The following is a 17,166-nucleotide window of genomic DNA, read 5'->3' as shown; positions in this document are numbered from 1 at the left end:
AACACAAAGACAAACTGCTGCATAGCAAAATGTTGAAAAGAGTTCAAAGGAAATCCAGAGACCCAGCTCAGAAGACCGCTTCTGATGCAGCCCAGTTCTTCACTCCTCTGCACAGCTAGCTAGACTTCACATAAACACAGACACAAACCACCACAATCCCCTTTTCCATAAATACTGGCCAATCAAAAAAAAAAAAAAAAAAAAAAAAAAAAGATACCAATTGTTATGCAAATCACCTCAGCTTGTATTTATTTAAATCATACATTTAAGTTTTCCACAGTCTCATTTTTCAGGTCCCACTTTGGAACCTTGAACTTTAGTTCCCTCTGAGGTCAACTGTGCCTTATTTCCTTGTAGAGACATTGAAATTAATGCACAGAAAGGCTGAAATTTCCTGAGGTGCTACTTTTTTTCTTTCTTTCTTTTCTTTTTTCTTTCTTTCTCTCTCTCTTTTTTTTTTTTTTAGAATATCTGAATTTGCCGAGCAGTGGTGGTACATGCCTTTGATTCCCAGCACTTGGGAGGCAGAGGCAGGCAGATTTCTGAGTTCGAGGCCAGCCTGGTCTACAGAGTGAGTTCCAGGTCAGCCAAGGCTATACAGAGAAACCTTGTCTCGAAAAACAAACAAACAAAAAAAACCCCCAAACAACAACAACAACAAAAAAGGAATATCTGAATTTTTAAATCCTTCTTTACAGGTTACTTAGACCACTTTTGATTAAGAAAACTGTAGAAAGTTTGTAACTGTCACAAGCAGAGGCCAGTTGGTGGCCCGTGTCAATTTTCCAGATTCCTGTTTTGTGGGGTATCTGCATGCACTGTTCGAGGTCTCTGATCAAACTTGCTGGAATCACTCATGGTAGATTTTAGTCCACAGGTCCTTTTCCCCCGTGTTTTTTTTTTTTTTTTTGTAAACGCTAAAGTATTCTTACGAAATTTTTTTACAATCCTTACGAGTATTCTTCAGCTAGGTCAGCCCAGAGTGGGTACTCAGGCTGGGGTTCCTTCACCAGTGCTATGAGGGACTGAGTTACATGGCAGTCTTGGTGGCCGGCTTCCAGTTTTCAGCACTAATTACTGGCAGACAGGCTTGCCCCTTCTCATCAATGTCTGGGTGGAAGATCTTTGTTTTAAATGTGATGTTGGATGGTCTGAACAGATACACTGCTGAAAAGTTGATTTCAATTTTGAAGGCATCATATGGAGGGCTGCAGGAATAACAAGCCCTTGCCAAGTCAATAGATTAGCTTCATCAACATGGGTGTTAGGAGAGATTCCCTTCCGCATTTGTGGATCTCTTCAAGCTTCTTCATCAGCCTCCTGCTGGCTGCCATTTGTGACTTGCTACTTTTAAATTACACATCTTATCTTCTACTTTAACAGAACCTACAACCATTCCTAGCTTCTACTAGCAAGATACACTTTTAAAATGGAGCTGGTAAGGAGAATTTCCTTTAGTTCAAATTTATGGGAAAGAGCCATGGCAACTTAATACAAGTATGCATCGTTTAATGATTAAATCAAGGTAGCTGACATTTCCATCTCCTCTAACAAGTGCACACAGGATAAGAAGCCCCTTCCTTTTAAAAAATTTGTACATATTTATGGATTAAAGTATAATATTTCGGTACAGGAATGCGATGTATATTGATCAAATCAAGGATAATGAATGTTTGCATCTTAGCATTACTTTGTGTTTAAGTACTCCCTATGTTAGAATTTTCTTTGAATAATAAATAAATAATAAATAATAATAATAAATAGTAGTGAGAAATGTGAACTTTTAAAATTCTGTTGCTATTATGTAAAAATTTTAACTTAGAAATGATAATTACATTTATCATGACAACACAATGCTTTGAAGTAGGTATACATTGTAGAATGCCTAAATTTAATATAAACCTCAGGGTTTTTTTTGGGGGGGGGGGCTGGTGAGAATACTTACCATCTATTCAAAGTGACTCTTAAGAGTTCCTTCAAGTTGTTATTAGCTATAGTCAATTATACTGTATAACAGTATCAACTTCAATGCTCCCGCTGTCTCATTCACCTTGGCTAAAATATTTAAGTGTCTAATTAGATCTTGGATGTTCCATCAATAAAAGGATATGACTTGTGTTTTTCATCCTCAAATTCTTTATCTTTCTTAAAGCTACACAGTCCTTACAACCTCAACTCATATTAACTTTCCCTCCTATTAAACCAACCCAATAAAATAAATTGAAGATAGGCATAGAAACGGTGTAACAGTGCCGAGGAGGTGACATTTGCCTCTATGTTTGCTTATACGTGCACACACACACACACACACACACACACACACACACACAGAGAGAGAGAGAGAGAGAGAGAGAGAGAGAGAGACAGAGAGACAGAGAGACAGAGAGACAGAGAGACAGAGAGACAGAGAGACAGAGAGACAGATACAGAGACACACACACAACACACTCGGGATAAGAAACCATTTATTGTTTTTCTAGTGACTGTTAAGAAATGTTTACTGATATAGTTTGGGGAATATCCATTTAAAGGTGATGAAAGTTGCAGTCATAATAAGCTTAGCTGATGCATCCAGTTCTCCAGCTGTAAATGCCACAGCTTGCTTGTTTTCGATGTTTTTACAATTTCCCTGCTATAAATTGTGGGCATCTTCTCTATTATCAAGAAGTACAGGAGCAGGGGAGATGACTCAATAGTTAAAATTACTTCCCACTTTCCCAGAGGACCCAGGTTCTGTTCCCAGCACCATGTCAGGTGCCTCACACCTGTAGGGGATCTGATGCCCTTTTCTGGCTTTCTTTGGCACTTGTACACATAAAAAAGAAACATGGACCTTTTGTTTTTATTTGTTTGTTTATTTTCTGAGACAGGGTTTCTATGTATAGCCCTGGCTGTCCTGGAACGCACTCTGTAGACCAGGCTGGCCTCTAACTCAGAAATCTGCCTGCTTCTGCCTCCCAAGTGCTGGGATTAAAGGTGTGCACCACCACTGCCCGGGGACCTTTTTGTTTTTCTTGTATTTCTTTTTATGTGTATGTTGTGTGTGTGCGTGTGTGTGTGTGTGCACATGCACATGTGTGTATCTGTGTGTACAGGTCAGAGGTCAAACTCAAGTGTTGTTCTTCAGTTGCCATCTGTTGGGTACTAGCCTCAGGACATGAAGAGTTGAGTCAGGCAGTACTGGGCAATAGCCTCTAGCCATAAAGAATTGTTTGGCTCCAGCCTAACCTGTTTGCTTCACCTGTAGAAACAATATGTTCTGGTGTGGAAAATAACCCACCTTGCTCCCAAACTCAAACCACAAAAAATAGCTGTAACTTCCTGGTAGCTACCTATGTATATAGACATATCTCCCTGCCCCTGTAAATGTGCTCAATCTGCATCCTATTGAAAGCTTGGACTCACTCACTGTTCTAATACAGAAGTCTCAGCCTTCCGAAATCAAGACTGTAGGCTTCTCCCTCATTTTTCTATACCATCGACTTTTTTTTTTTTTTCTTCTTGAGACAAGGTCTCTCCTTTGGTGGAGAACTTAACAATTAGGCTATATAACCTAGTTGGTCCCTGAGTTCCAGGGGTTTATGTGGTCTCCCTTGGAGCTCCGGGGGTCACAAGTGCACACCACCATGCCTTTTATATATGTGTTAAGAGGATTAAATTCAGGTTCGTACACTTACACAGCAAACACTTTGTCTTCTAAGCCCCCTCCTCATCTTCCCTGCTCTTTTTTTCTTTGCTTGCATGTTTTGTTGAAAATCTTTGAACCATTTTCAGATTGTGCCCAACTCAGTAGTCCAGTTATTCACTCATAATATTTGAGAATTGTTATTGCTAACAAATCATGCTACACTAAATAGTAGCAGTTCCTAATAATATTATTAGTAAGGCATATGATATTTGTAAATAATAGATAACATGTGACTTGAAGTATGATATAATAAATGTGTTTTAGTTAAATCTTATTGAACTTTACTTTTTTTTTTTTTTTTTTTTTTGAGACACTGTTTCTCTGTATAGCCCTGGCTATCCTGGAACTCACTCTGTAGACCAGGCTGGCTTCGAACTCAGAAATCCACCTGCCTCTGCCTCCCAAGTGCTGGGATTAAAGGTGTGCGCCACCACCGCCCGGCGAACTTTACATTTTTATCTTATAGGCTTACTCTTCAAACTGAATAAAAAATGTCACCCTCCCTTTAAATTTAAGATGGTGAAAATTTGCTTTTTATCCTACTGTACAAGGAGCTGAATCAGTTTTCTTGAATCACATTTTGTAATGGCTAAAGTACGGAATTCTGGAAAATAATAAACGTGAAATATACAGCTTGCAGTCACAGGGATAAGGAACAGGAGAAAGTGTGTGTTGAGGGTAGCTCTGTGGGAATGGACTCACCTAGCATGCATGAGGCCCTAAGTTTGATTTCCCCAGCAGAAAAATAAAACAATAAGCAAATAAATAATAAAAACTTTATGTTCTATTCATATTGTAAGCCTGATAGTCAAAGGAAATCCTGCAGTGCTAACATATTTCTATAGAGGCATATAATGAAACAAGTAAGTGGATGCATATTAAATTAATAAAGTCATAATTCATGAGGAATATGCAAAATGTATCATGAGAAAATATTTTTGGTTTTTTTTTTTTTTTTTTTTTACTATTAGAAAAACTTGATGTGTTATTTAGCCATCTGCCTCTACTTTCTGTTGTATTTGCAGACTACAGTCTTCAATTAGGCTCACACATGCAGAATATTTTTAGATTTTTTTAAGTCTTGAGGAAAACCTGTCCCAAAGGCATTCACACCCTATACTTTTTCTGACAAAAGAACTCAAAGAAGCTGATGAAGAACCTTTGTAGAGAAGTAAGTAATGAAGTTGCATATATATATATATATACATATATATATATATATATATATATATATATATATATATATATAATGATTTAGGCCAGCCAGCATAATTCATAGCTTTGTTCAGAGACAAAATCTGTATCCCCACATTTACCTATATTCATAATGGCAAGAACATTACAGAGATATGACAAATGGAAGATACTACAATTAGTCTTTAAAGTACCACAAAAGTCTGTGTGTGAAATGGAAAACTGGATACCCTTGTCCTAAGAGCCTATCGTATACATTAAGAGTTTAAATTAAGAAAAGTAATTGAGCATATTTTAATATATCGATAAAATGTACTTAGACCAATACTATAAAAATTGCAAGTATATTTTAAGTTAACTAGATAAATTATACTAAGTACATAGAAATCATTGTTGACTTATTACAAATATAAAAATATTAAGCATTCTCCTTTTTCCTCTCACATTTCATCCTTATAAGCTATTTGAGCCCCATCAAGGCCTCTGGTAGTATTCAGTGCCAGGATCAAGTTGATAATGAACAGAGAGGAAACAGTACACGCCAATCAGACGTTTACAGCGAAATCTGGCAGAATTTAGGAGTAGAGCTTGATTCAAAAGATGGCAGCTTGGAAGCAGGAAGGGATTGTCGCTGGTCTGGGCTCTTGCTATTGAGTTGTTTTGCATTCTTCAGCTGTCACAGCTGGAACTGTCCATCAATGAAGAATGTCAGGAATGTATGATGGGTGAGAACTTCTACTTGAAACAGAAGTTTTCTTTTCCTCAGGACCCTGGAGGAGCGGGCCTGGCTGGGGAGTCGAGGCAAACTTTCCATGTTCTGGAAAGGATTTCACATCCTTCATATTTGCTCCCCATGAAAGAAGGAATCTGATACATGTTAAACCTTACTTGTTTCATTAAGCAATGCTTATTTTGTTTTGCTTTCAGATAGCGTCTTGCTTTGTAGTGAAGAACCATCCTCCTTCCATCTTAGGCTTATACAGACAAACTAGGTTCATTCCTGTTTATGATGAAACCTGTTTCTGAAGAATTGAACTATGCCCCACTGATAAGTTATTTTTCTGCCAGTGAAGTGAGCCCATTCAAGCCAGATTAGATTATATCAAGTGCAGGTTTATTGAGAAGCAGCTCTTGGGTGAATTCACTGGCCCCAAGGAAGGAGGCCAGGGGATTTACCACGGGAAGGGAGAGAGAAGCGGGAGTGGGAAGAATAAGACAGAAAGAAGATACACTCAGAGACAGAAACAGAGACAGAGGAGGGAGGGGGAGAAAGAGGGGATACCGAAATGTCTAGATTTTATAGGGAAAGAACATCTGGGGGAAGGGCAGCCTAAACCCTGGGCTGGAAAGTTTATGGTTGAGGGCAGGATATGCCAGGTAGGAATGAAGTGAAGCTGGTAGAACCTGGAAGTCAGGTCTGCTTTGGTATGTTAAGATATGCATCTCAGTCCCTTGTCCTAGGGCCTGAAACCAAGCAGCTACATACAACCTTAACTACAAATGGTTCTGTACTGCCTTTTCCAGGAATGGCAATCATGTCTTTGTTTCAAAAGTTAATAACCTGTAGAGAGAATCTTTTATGAACTGTGTACTGTGTATAAGCATCAGCTGACAATCAAGAGCCTATGGCCAATGAGCTAATTCGGGAGATAGGAGGTGGGACATCTGGCAGGGATAGAGAGAATTCTAGGAAATAAACAGGAGATATGCCCCTGGAATGCTGAGGAGATGGAAGTAAGAAGACAAGGAGGAAACCAGTCATGCAGCTGAACTAAGGTTAGAATAAAAGGAATAACAAAGTTAAGAGCTAATCGGAGAACAAGCTAAAGCTTATGGTCTAAGTAGTTATTAATCAATAATTAGCCTCAGATTTCTGAGAATTAAGTGGATGGAAAGAACAGTCTAAAATATACAATAACCATCTTGCAAGCCTACCTTTATTTCAAAAGGGTTGTTATGGCTACCTTCTTATGATTACCTGTTGTTACGACCACCTTGTAATCATGTCTTTGTTTCAGGAGATTGTTATAATTATACTTATGTTCTGCTCCTGTAACCCTGCCTATTTTGCCCACCAAATGTCCCATTTGGAACCCCCCTATAAAAACCATCTTCCTCACAGCAATGGTGACCTCTGTAACCTCACCTTAGGGGGAGGCAGCCCTTGTACCAGAGTACAAAAACTTGCTTTTATTAATTGCTTGCTTTCATTTATTTGCCCATGATGATTTAGGTTGGTGGTCTTTCTCCTTCCAACTTTGGGATTAGTGGTATGCCAGGCTGGCCTTGAACTTATGACAGTCCTCTTGACTCTAACCACATCTAACCAATAATTTAATTTTAGTTTCTTTTATTCTTCGGGATCTAAGACATGAAAGAAGTTATACTTTATTTGTAACAATGACCTTAGTAACAATTCCTGGTAGTAATTTCCAATTAAGGTTATTTAGGATGCGACTGACTTTGGTCACATTCCCTTCCAGATGCCAGAATTCTAATTGTCCTCCAGAGAGTTGTTCTAAAGGACCAAGCCCAAATAATCAGAAAGTGTGCACTCACAATACTCAGAAACCTACAAGAATGGATTTCTAGTCATGGCTTTGGTAGCTTATTGCAGTGTTTGAGTAAGTGAACTCACGGTGCCAAAGTATTGCTGGACTCAGTGTTTAAAACTTACCTCTGGACCCTGGTGTGTTGGCAGGGGCCTATAATCTCAGTACTCGTGAGGGAAATTATGTAGCCCATATCTCAAAGAAAGAAAACAAAATGTACCTTTCTAATATTTCCCAAGTCTTTGTATATCTTTTGGCTTTCTTGTACTTCTTCATATAGCAATTTAGGCTGATTTTCATTAGCTATAAAGTAAGATGTCAATCAAATCTCACTTTCTAATGTACAATTTATAGGTCTGCTTGGGTTCCAGACTTATTATAATATACATTAAAAGTCACACTTTTGCTTTCTTAAAAATTCCAAAGCTGGACTATGGTGATGCATATACCTTTGACCTAAGTCCTTAAAAGCAGGAGAATTAAAAGTTCAAAGCCAGCCAGTGTGACATGTTGAGACACTGTAAACAAACAAATACATATATGCAAGTAGTTAACCATCTCAACAAAACACAACTTGAAATTTTACTCTTTCCTTGCTTTTTGTTATTTATAAGAGGATGTTTCTAAGCACGAGGATTGAAAATGATGTGATGCATTTTAAGTTAAACGGGGAATTCTGTTACCTTTCTCATTACTATCCTTTGTTCTGAGAATACAGATCCTTGACAAAATTTTTGGGGCTTTGCAATCATCCACCCCTTGGCCTCTGATTTGGCAAGTATATAGTTAATATCTTCATGCTATAATTTAAAGATGTATAAAACCACACTGGGTTTATGAATTTAAAACATAGCTTTGATTCTATTATCACTGCATGAATTCTTATCTGAGTCATAGCAGAATGCTGGATACTTTTATTGGAAATAGATTTTTTTTCATACAGTATATTCTGATATGGTTTCCTCTTCCTCTACTCCTTCCTTTTTCCTCTCTACTTCTCCTCTCATCAGGTTCTACATTCTTTCTGTCACTCATTAGAAAACAAACTGACATCTAAGGGATAATAAGATAAGATAAGATAAAATTCAAGATAAAATGAAAGTAAACACATTGAAATAGGACAAAACAAACAAACAAACGGAAGGAAAAGAACCCATGAAAAGACAAGAGAAACAGATACAGACTCAGAGACATGCTCTTTGCACATTCAGGAATCTCATAAAAACATAAAACTGGAACCCATAATATATATGCAAGAGACCTATAGTGTAAAAAATAGGTAAATAAATACAAAATGAAAAAGGGAATACTGAAAAAAGACCCTGGCATGACATGAGACAAGGAACCTCCAAAGATGTTACTGAGTTCATTTTCTGTTGGCCATGGACAGCAGGGCATGGGGCCTACCCTTAAGAGTAGTTTGTTTCCCCAGAGAGACTCCCTTGAGAAAAAACTAAATTTTTATTTATGTGGTGGTTTGAATATACATATTCCAGGGAGTGGCACTATTAGGAGATGCGGACTTGTTGGAGGAAGTGTGTCACTGTGGGGGTGGGCTTTGAGACTCTCCCCCTAGCTGCCTGGAAGTCAGTTTTCTTCTGATTCTCTTCGGAACAAGATTAGAACTCTCAGCAACTTCTCCAGCTTCTCCATGCGTCCCGCCTTGATGATAAAGAACTGAACTTCTGAACCTGTTAGCCAGCCCCAATTAAATGTTGTCCCTTATAAGAGCTGCCTTGGTCATGTCGCTTCACAGCAATAAAACACAAACTAAGACAGAAGTTGGTACCAGGGACTGGGGTATTGATCTGATAGGCTGACCATGCTTTTGCTTGGAGGAATGTGGATTTTGGGACTTTGTAAAGCAGTGGAATGCTTTAAGTGGGGGCTCAATGAGTCATATCAGTAGAAACATGGAAGACAGTGTTCTTGAGGGTATTTTGAACTATGGGAACCTAGCTCAAGAGGTCTAAGAGGAGAAGAATTTTAATATGTGGCCTGGAGGTTTGTTATATTTTAGTGAAGAATGTGGCTGCTTTTTGCCTTTGTCTGAAAGAGTCCTCCTGAGGTTAAGGTAAAGGGATTTCAATTAATTGCATTGACAAAGGAAGTCTCAGAAAAGTCTAGTATAGCTTTTGTCCTCTGGTTTACTCTTATGAAGAGTGTTTTGATCAAGCATAGCAAGCTTAGAAAGGAAAAAATAAAAATGTATGATTCAAGTAATAAAAGAGAACTAGGAAGCACAATGGAGCTAAATTTTGCGTTCCAGGAGATAAATAGATTAAGGAAATGGTGACTTTGGGGCAAGATCCCACCAAACTATGCTCATTGTGTGATCTGCTTTTTGTTTGTTATTTTGTTGTTGTTTTTTGTTTTTTGAGACAGGGTTTCTCTGTATAGCCCTGGCTGTCCTGGAACTCACTCTGTAGACCAGGCTGGCCTCAAACTCAGAAATTTGCCTGCCTCTGCCTCCCAAATGCTGGGATTAAAGGTGTGCAACACCTTTTGTTTCCCCTGCTTTTTAATTTTGATTTTAAAGGGGATTACAGTTAAATGATTGGGTGAATCTCAGAAGAGACTTTGAACTTTGGACTTTTAACATTGTTGAGACTGTTATAAACTATGAGAATTTTGAAGTTGGACCAATGTATTTTGCATGATGCTATGGTTAGGTATGCTCTCCTCAGCCCCCCCCCCCCATCATGTTTGAACAAGTCTGGGGGGGGGGGCCCAGGGAGTGGAGTGTGGTGGTTTAAATATGCTTGATGAAGGGAGTGCCACTATTAAGAGGTGCAGCCTCGTGAGAGTAGGTGTGGACTTGTTGGAAGAAGTGTGTCACTGTAGGGTTGGGCTTTGAGATACTCCTCCTAGCTGCCTGGAAGTCTGTCTTCTGGTTCTCTTCAGAACAAGATTAGAACTCTCAGCTCCTTCTCCAGCTGCCATGTTTTCTGCCTTCCTTGATGATAATGAACTGAACCTTCGAACCTGTTAGCCAGCCCCAGTTAAATGTTGTCCTTTATAAGAGTTGCCTTGGTCATGGTGTCTCTTCACAGCAATGGAATACTAAGACAGTTTGTAAATGATGATCAGTTCAAGTTAGTGTTTGGGTTAGGAATGGAGACATATTCTCACTTCTCTTTTCTGCTCTAGACCCCATCTGGTACAGACCCATGCAAGCCCTGTGCTTGTTGCCTCAGTCTTGGTGAGTATATGCCTCTATCATTTTTAGAAGGCTTTGCTTCTTTGGTATCCTTCATCCCCCCTGGCTCTTACAGTCTCTTCTGTCTTTTCTTCTATAAGGTTCCCTGAGGTAGGTGTGCGAAGCCATGGCAAGGCCTTACCTTTGGCATACACTCACCCTTGGCTCTCCTATCTACTATTCTTCTTTCTGCTTATCTTCCATGATTCACTTGTCAGTTCTCAGAACTTCAAACAAGGCCTTATAGCAACCCACCTTAGTAACCCTTCCTCCTGATCTCTAGATTTAGCCAACATCCTGCTAGATAGATATTTTTAGAACCCCTGGTAACACCAAGGCTTTGTAAGAATAACTTAGACCCCACAGCTGTAGCTAGCTTCCTCCACCTGCAAAGCCCTCTTTCCTTTCTACCCCTCCCCATATCCTGTTTTCAAAGTATATAACCTGTGTGAACAATAAAATCTTTGCCAGCTTGATCAGACTTCTTGACTTGCTGTGCCTCCTTATTTTCTCGTGCATCTCAGTCCTCTCCACAGGGTCTAAGGGTCTCACATTATCCAGCTGGCCTGGACAGGTAGGAATTTGATGAAGACATCCTGTTTAGAGCTGAGTGTTCCAAACTCTCTCACTCACTGTGTATTGCCTGATTGTAGGTCTTCATATTTGTTTCTATTTGCTTCAGGAGCAAGGCACAGGTCTGAGTATAGAAGAAAGTCATTAGGAATCATTCCATTGCTACACTCCTTTTGTAGAATAGTAATATTTGTTTTTTCCCTAGGTGTCTAGGATATCTAGTTTTAGGTTCTTAGTCACACAAGCAGTTATGGGCATTTGTTCCAACTCATGGAGTGGGCCATAAATCAAATTAGATATTGATTGGTTACTCCCATGAGGTTTGTGCCTCTATTGCACTGACATATCTTGTTTACAGGACACCATTGCAAATGGAAGGGTTTGTAGTTGAATTGGTGTTTATGTTTCTCCTTTGGTAGTATGCAAAGTACCTACTAGGAAGATTAGCCAGTAAAGGTGAAGGCCCTAAGTAGGCATCCACTCAACCTAGCCATGTTCAATGGGTTGTGCACGTCTTATTTTCAACAACAAAGCCTTATCTTCAATTTGTGGAGAGTGACCTATAGCTTTTTATCTATCTATCTATCTATCTATCTATCTATCTATCTACTATCTATTATCTATCTATCATCTAACCATTCATTCACTGTTGAGAGAATATCTTGTGTGTTATTTGGATGCATTATCTGTCAATTAAAAAGCCCACAGCCTATGGCTTAGACAGGAAATAGAAGGTGGGACATCTGGGAGGCAGAAAAGATTCTGGAATAGAGTGAGAAGATTCACTTGGGAAAGAAATGAGGAGATGGTCCCATGATACCTGAGCAGAGGTAACCAGCCACATTGGCAGAATGTAAGTTAAAATAAATGGGTTGTTTTAGTTATGATCTAGTCAGAGAGGAGCCTAGTTATATAGCCAAGGTATTTATAAATTATTTTGAGTCTGAGTCTTATTTCTGGGAGCATGGGACTGGGAGAAAGAACTGGACCTTAACTTCTACAATTCATTTTATGTCCTGATTTCTGATCCTCATCCCTTTCTTCCCAGTTCTACCTTTACAAATTCTTCTCTCCATTACCTCCGCACACCCTGGTTACCACCTTACCCTGGGACAATCAGTCTCCATAGGCATAAGCACATGCTCTCCCACTGAGGCCCAACTAGGTAGTCCAAGTAGGGGATGGGGGTCCAATGGAAGGCAACTGAGTCATAGACATCATCTGCTCCAATTATTAGGGGACCCACATGAAGACTAAGCTGCACATCTGCTACATATATATAGGAGGCCTAGGTCCAGCCTGTGTATGCTTTTTGGTTTATGGTTCTGTCTCTTGAGCTCCCATGGGCCCAGTTTACTTGACTCAGTAGGTCTTATGGTATCCTTGACCCCCTCCAGCTCACTCAACTCTATCCCCCACTTTTCTACAAGACTCCACGAGCACCACCTGATGTTTGGCTGTGGATCGCTGTGCCTATTTCTACATGCTGTTAGATTAAGACTTTCAGGAGACAGCTATGCCAGGCTCCAGTCTACAAGCATTGCAAAGTATCATTACTTTGGGATTGACTACATAAGTAAGATGAAATACATCTTACATGAGATGTATTTCAAGTTGGACCAGTCATTGGCTATTCTCCATCTTTATCTTTGCACATCTTGTAGGCAGGACAAATTTTGGATTGACAGTTTTGTGGGTGAATTGATGTCCTTCTGCCTCCACGGTAAGTCCCACCTGGCTATAGGAAAATGGCAGCTGCAAAACAATGGGAAAAGTTCTTCACCAATCCTATACCCAGCCAAGGACTAATATCCAAGATACATAAAGAACACAAGAAATTAGACACCAATAAACTAAATAACCTGATTGAAAATGGGGTACAGTTGGGCTGGAGAGATGGCTCAGCATTTGTGAGAACTGACTGCAACTCCAGATGTCCTGAGTTCAATTCCCAGCAACCACATGGTAGCTCACAACCATCTGTAATGGGATCTGATGCCCTCTTTGGAAAATAGCTACAGTGTATTCATATACATAAAATAAATAATTCTTTTTTAAAAATGGGATTTAGAGCTGAACAGAAGTCTTAACAAAGGAATTTCTAATGTCTGTGAAGCAACCTAAAGAAATGTTCAACATTCTTAGTCATGGGGGAAATGCAAATCAAAACAACTCAGAAATTCCATCTTATACCCATTAGAAAGGCTAAGATAAAAAAATCTCAAGAGATACCACATGCTGTAGAGGATGTGAAGCAAGGGGAACACTTCTTCACTGCTGGTAGGAGTGCAAACTTGTACAATCAACCACCTTGGAAATCAATTTGGTTGTTTCTCAGAAAATTGGGATTAGTTCTACCCCAAGATGTAGCTATACCACTCCTGGGCGTATACCCAAAAGATGTTCCACTATAACACAAGGGCACTTGCTCAACTATGTTTATAAAAGCTTTGTTCGTAATAGCCAGAAACTGGAAACAACCTATATGTTCCTCAGTTAAAGAATAGATAAGGAAAATGTGGTATACACAATGGCATACTATTCAGCTATTAAAAACAAAGACATTGTGAATTTTGCAGGCAAGTGGATGGAACTTTTAGAAAATACCATCCTGAGTGAGGTAATACATACCCAGAAAGACATACATGGTATACATTCACTAATAAATAGATATTAGCTATAAAGTACAGGATAACCATGCTATAATCTACAGACTCAAGGAAGTAATAAGAAGGGTACAAGGGAGGATCCATAAATCTCACTTCGAAGGTGAAATAAAATAGACATTGGAGGTTGATAGAGGGAGAGAACTGGGTGGAAGAGGTGTGAAGAGAGGAATGAGGATGAGAATCAGATGTGGGAGAGGGCTGGGAGTGAGAATGGCAACCAGTAACCAGTAGGGGGTATCTCTGGGAATAATTGGAGAGCTGGATGGTGGAGGTTCTGGGGAGTCCATGAAGGTAACCCTAATGAGACTCTTACCAGTAGGGGATATGGAAACCTATAGCCTCTGTAAGAGCCTAGTTCGCTTGAAGGCTCCCATTGGATCCTTTGACTAACAAGCTGATTATATGTAACTCATTTCAGGCAATGAATCTTTATTTGGTGTTTATTTTAGAGTCTGTAGAACTCTATCCAGGCCCTTCTGGCATTTAGAAATTTCCCTGAAAAATTAGATATAATTGTAATAGATCTACCTTTGTATGTAATTTGGTCCTTTTCCTTTGCAGCCTTTAATATTCTTTGTTTGTTCTACATGTTTAGTGTTTTATTTATTATGTGTTGTGGAGAATTCCTTTTTTGGTCTATTCTATTAGGTGTTCTGTATGCTTCTTGTACCTTGATAGGTACTTTTTTTTTTTATAGTGGAAACATCTTCTTTTATGATTTTGTGGAAAATATTTTCTGTGCCTTTGACCTTGTTTCTTCTTCCTCTACTCATGTTATACTTAGATTTGGTCTTTTCATAGTATTCCAGATTTCCTGGATGCTTTGTGATGGGATTTTTTAAGGTTATCATTTTCTTTGACCATAGTTTCTTCTGTCTTGTCTTGAGAATGACCAAGATTCTCCCTTCCTATCTTGAATTCTGTTGGTGAGGTTTACCTCTGAAGTACTTGTTCAAGTCCCTAAATTTTTCATTTCCAAATTTCCCTCAGTTTGGGTTTTCTTTATTAATTCTATTTCCATTTTCAGGTCTTGACCTTCCCTTCCCTCCCTCCCTCCCTCCCTCCCTCCCTCCCCTCCTCCTCCTCCTCCTCCTCCTCCTCCTCCTCCTCCTCCTCCTCCTCCTCCTCCTCCTCCTCTTCTCCTCTCTCCTTCCTTCCTTTCTTTCTTTCTTTCTTTCTTTCTTTCTTTCTTTCTTTCTTTCTTTCTTTCTTTCTTTCTTTCTTTCTTGTATATAAGTACACTGTAGCTGTCTTCAGACACACCAAAAGAGGGCATCGGATCCCATTACAGATGGTTTTAAGCCACCATGTGGTTGCTGAGAATTGAACTCAGAACCTCTGGAAGAGCAGTCAGTGCTCTTAACCTCTGAGCCATCTCTCCAGCCCTTGACTTGCTTTCTTTATGTCCTTTCATTGTATGTTTGTGTGTTCATAGATTTCTTTTAGGTACATATTCATTGCCTCTTTAGGGACCTCTATTATATTCATAAAGGATATTTAAGGTCCTTGTCTTATGCTTCAGCTATGTTGAATTTCTCAGGGCCTACTACAGTACAGTTGCTGAGCTCTAGTCAGGATACACTGCTCTGATTATTATCAATTGTGATTTTAAGCTGGTGTCTAGATATCTAGGTTTCGTATGATAGTAATTCTAGGTTCTGATATATGGCTTTGTCTTTGTTAGGTGGGTGCTTTTTTCTTTAGTTTCTGTTGCCTCTTTGATTCTTAGGAGAATGTGGTAGTTGTGTGGCCTAGTAGAGGATGCTTCTGAGATCCTGCTAGGTGTGACCACTGTGGATTCCCTTAAAATGTGTTTCTAGGTACTTGGAGCTCATGCTTAGGAATATGGAAGGGCTAGGATGGTGGCTAAGGGATCTACAAGGAAGGACAGCTGTGTTTCACCAGGATGTGCTTAGTCCCCTGGGAATGGGGACAGGAAAGAAGGAGAAGCCGTAGCAGGTAGTCTGCTACAGAGCCAGGCATGAGACTGTTGCAGGGGATTTGGAGGAGAGGAGGGAGAGGTGAAGATCTTTGGTTAGCCTACTTGTGAAGTAGAATAAGGTAGAAAAGACCCATTATTTCATTAATTTTTTTTCTGATTTACCAAAGGCACAGATTGTACTGCTTATTTGCCAATCATGACTTCTCTTGATACCTAGAACAGAATGACCTGGACAAATAGTTGAAACAATGGACCATTGCCTTGAACAACAGCCATGTAGGCTTCTGTATACTCTTGCCTGCTTCCTGAATCCACCTTGTGGTTTTAAAGCATAAAGTGAGAATAGAAACTAGGCCCACCATTGAAGCCTTTCAGGGGCGGTATTCTGACTTAGGTCTACCTATGACATCACCTCTCTCCTACTCTCATTGCTATTGGAGTATTCCAGAAAGATTTTGGAAATACCTGTTTCCTGGCCTGTGTGCATAGTGGGTTCCCTGGGAATGTCTGTTGGGATGGGGGGGGGGCTGAGATGAAGGGGTGAGTGGGAGGAAGGGAGGTTGGAAGAGAAGCTTTGTGTATTCCCCTGAAGATGGGGGCAGAGAGAGGCGGGGTCACAGGTGTGGGAGGCGGGGCTACAGCTGGTAGTCTGCTGCCAAGTTACAGTTGAAGGTGAAGATTCTCAGATAGCCTGTATGCCTCCTTCCTCTGTATATCTTGTATATCTTCTTTACAAACAGCTAGTTAAACGTTACTTTGAAGATCTTGACATCAACAAAACCCCAGTTATTTATTAAACTGTGTTTTTAAAGGAAAAAAAATCAATATTTCTTAGTTTATCATTTTGAATATGTTTTATTATTTTGTGCTGGGAACTGCACCTAGGTCTTCTGGGTCTATTAACATAATTGAAAATGGAATTCAGGTGAGGAATGAGAAAAACCAAAAAAGACTTTAGGGAAATAAACATAAAAATTAGATCTCTAGTCCCCTAGCTTTAAATATATTTTCATTAATAAAATAACTTAAGTAATTGTTCTGAAATAATATGCAGAAAAAGAGAATGAGTAACAACTTACCAGAAATATATGGGACACACAGATATATTTTCTCCTTTTCATGTGCAGATGACCTGGCAGAATCATTCTGGGATTCTTACAGGAAAATGTTTTGTATATGCAGAAGTCAACTCACGCTTTAATAGTTTATGTTTTTCTTACTTTATATTATATAGTATGTTCACAAAATGCAGAGGTATGCTCTGGAACAAAACATACTAGAAAGTGCAGAATTCAAAACATTAAAATTTTGTTGAAATAAGTTATGTGCTATACCTAAAAATCTATGAG

General features: G+C 39.3%; 1 pseudogene; it reads right to left on the bottom strand.

Annotated features, from left to right (window-relative positions):
- Positions 1-990: 990 nt before the first annotated feature.
- Positions 991-1,334, bottom strand: LOC143439921 (ubiquitin-conjugating enzyme E2 L3 pseudogene; annotated as a pseudogene).
- Positions 1,335-17,166: the final 15,832 nt, after the last annotated feature.

Source organism: Arvicanthis niloticus, chromosome 28 (assembly GCF_011762505.2).
Source record: "Arvicanthis niloticus isolate mArvNil1 chromosome 28, mArvNil1.pat.X, whole genome shotgun sequence".
Classification (NCBI taxonomy): domain Eukaryota; kingdom Metazoa; phylum Chordata; class Mammalia; order Rodentia; family Muridae; genus Arvicanthis; species Arvicanthis niloticus.
This window is presented reverse-complemented; position numbering and strand designations above follow the sequence as displayed.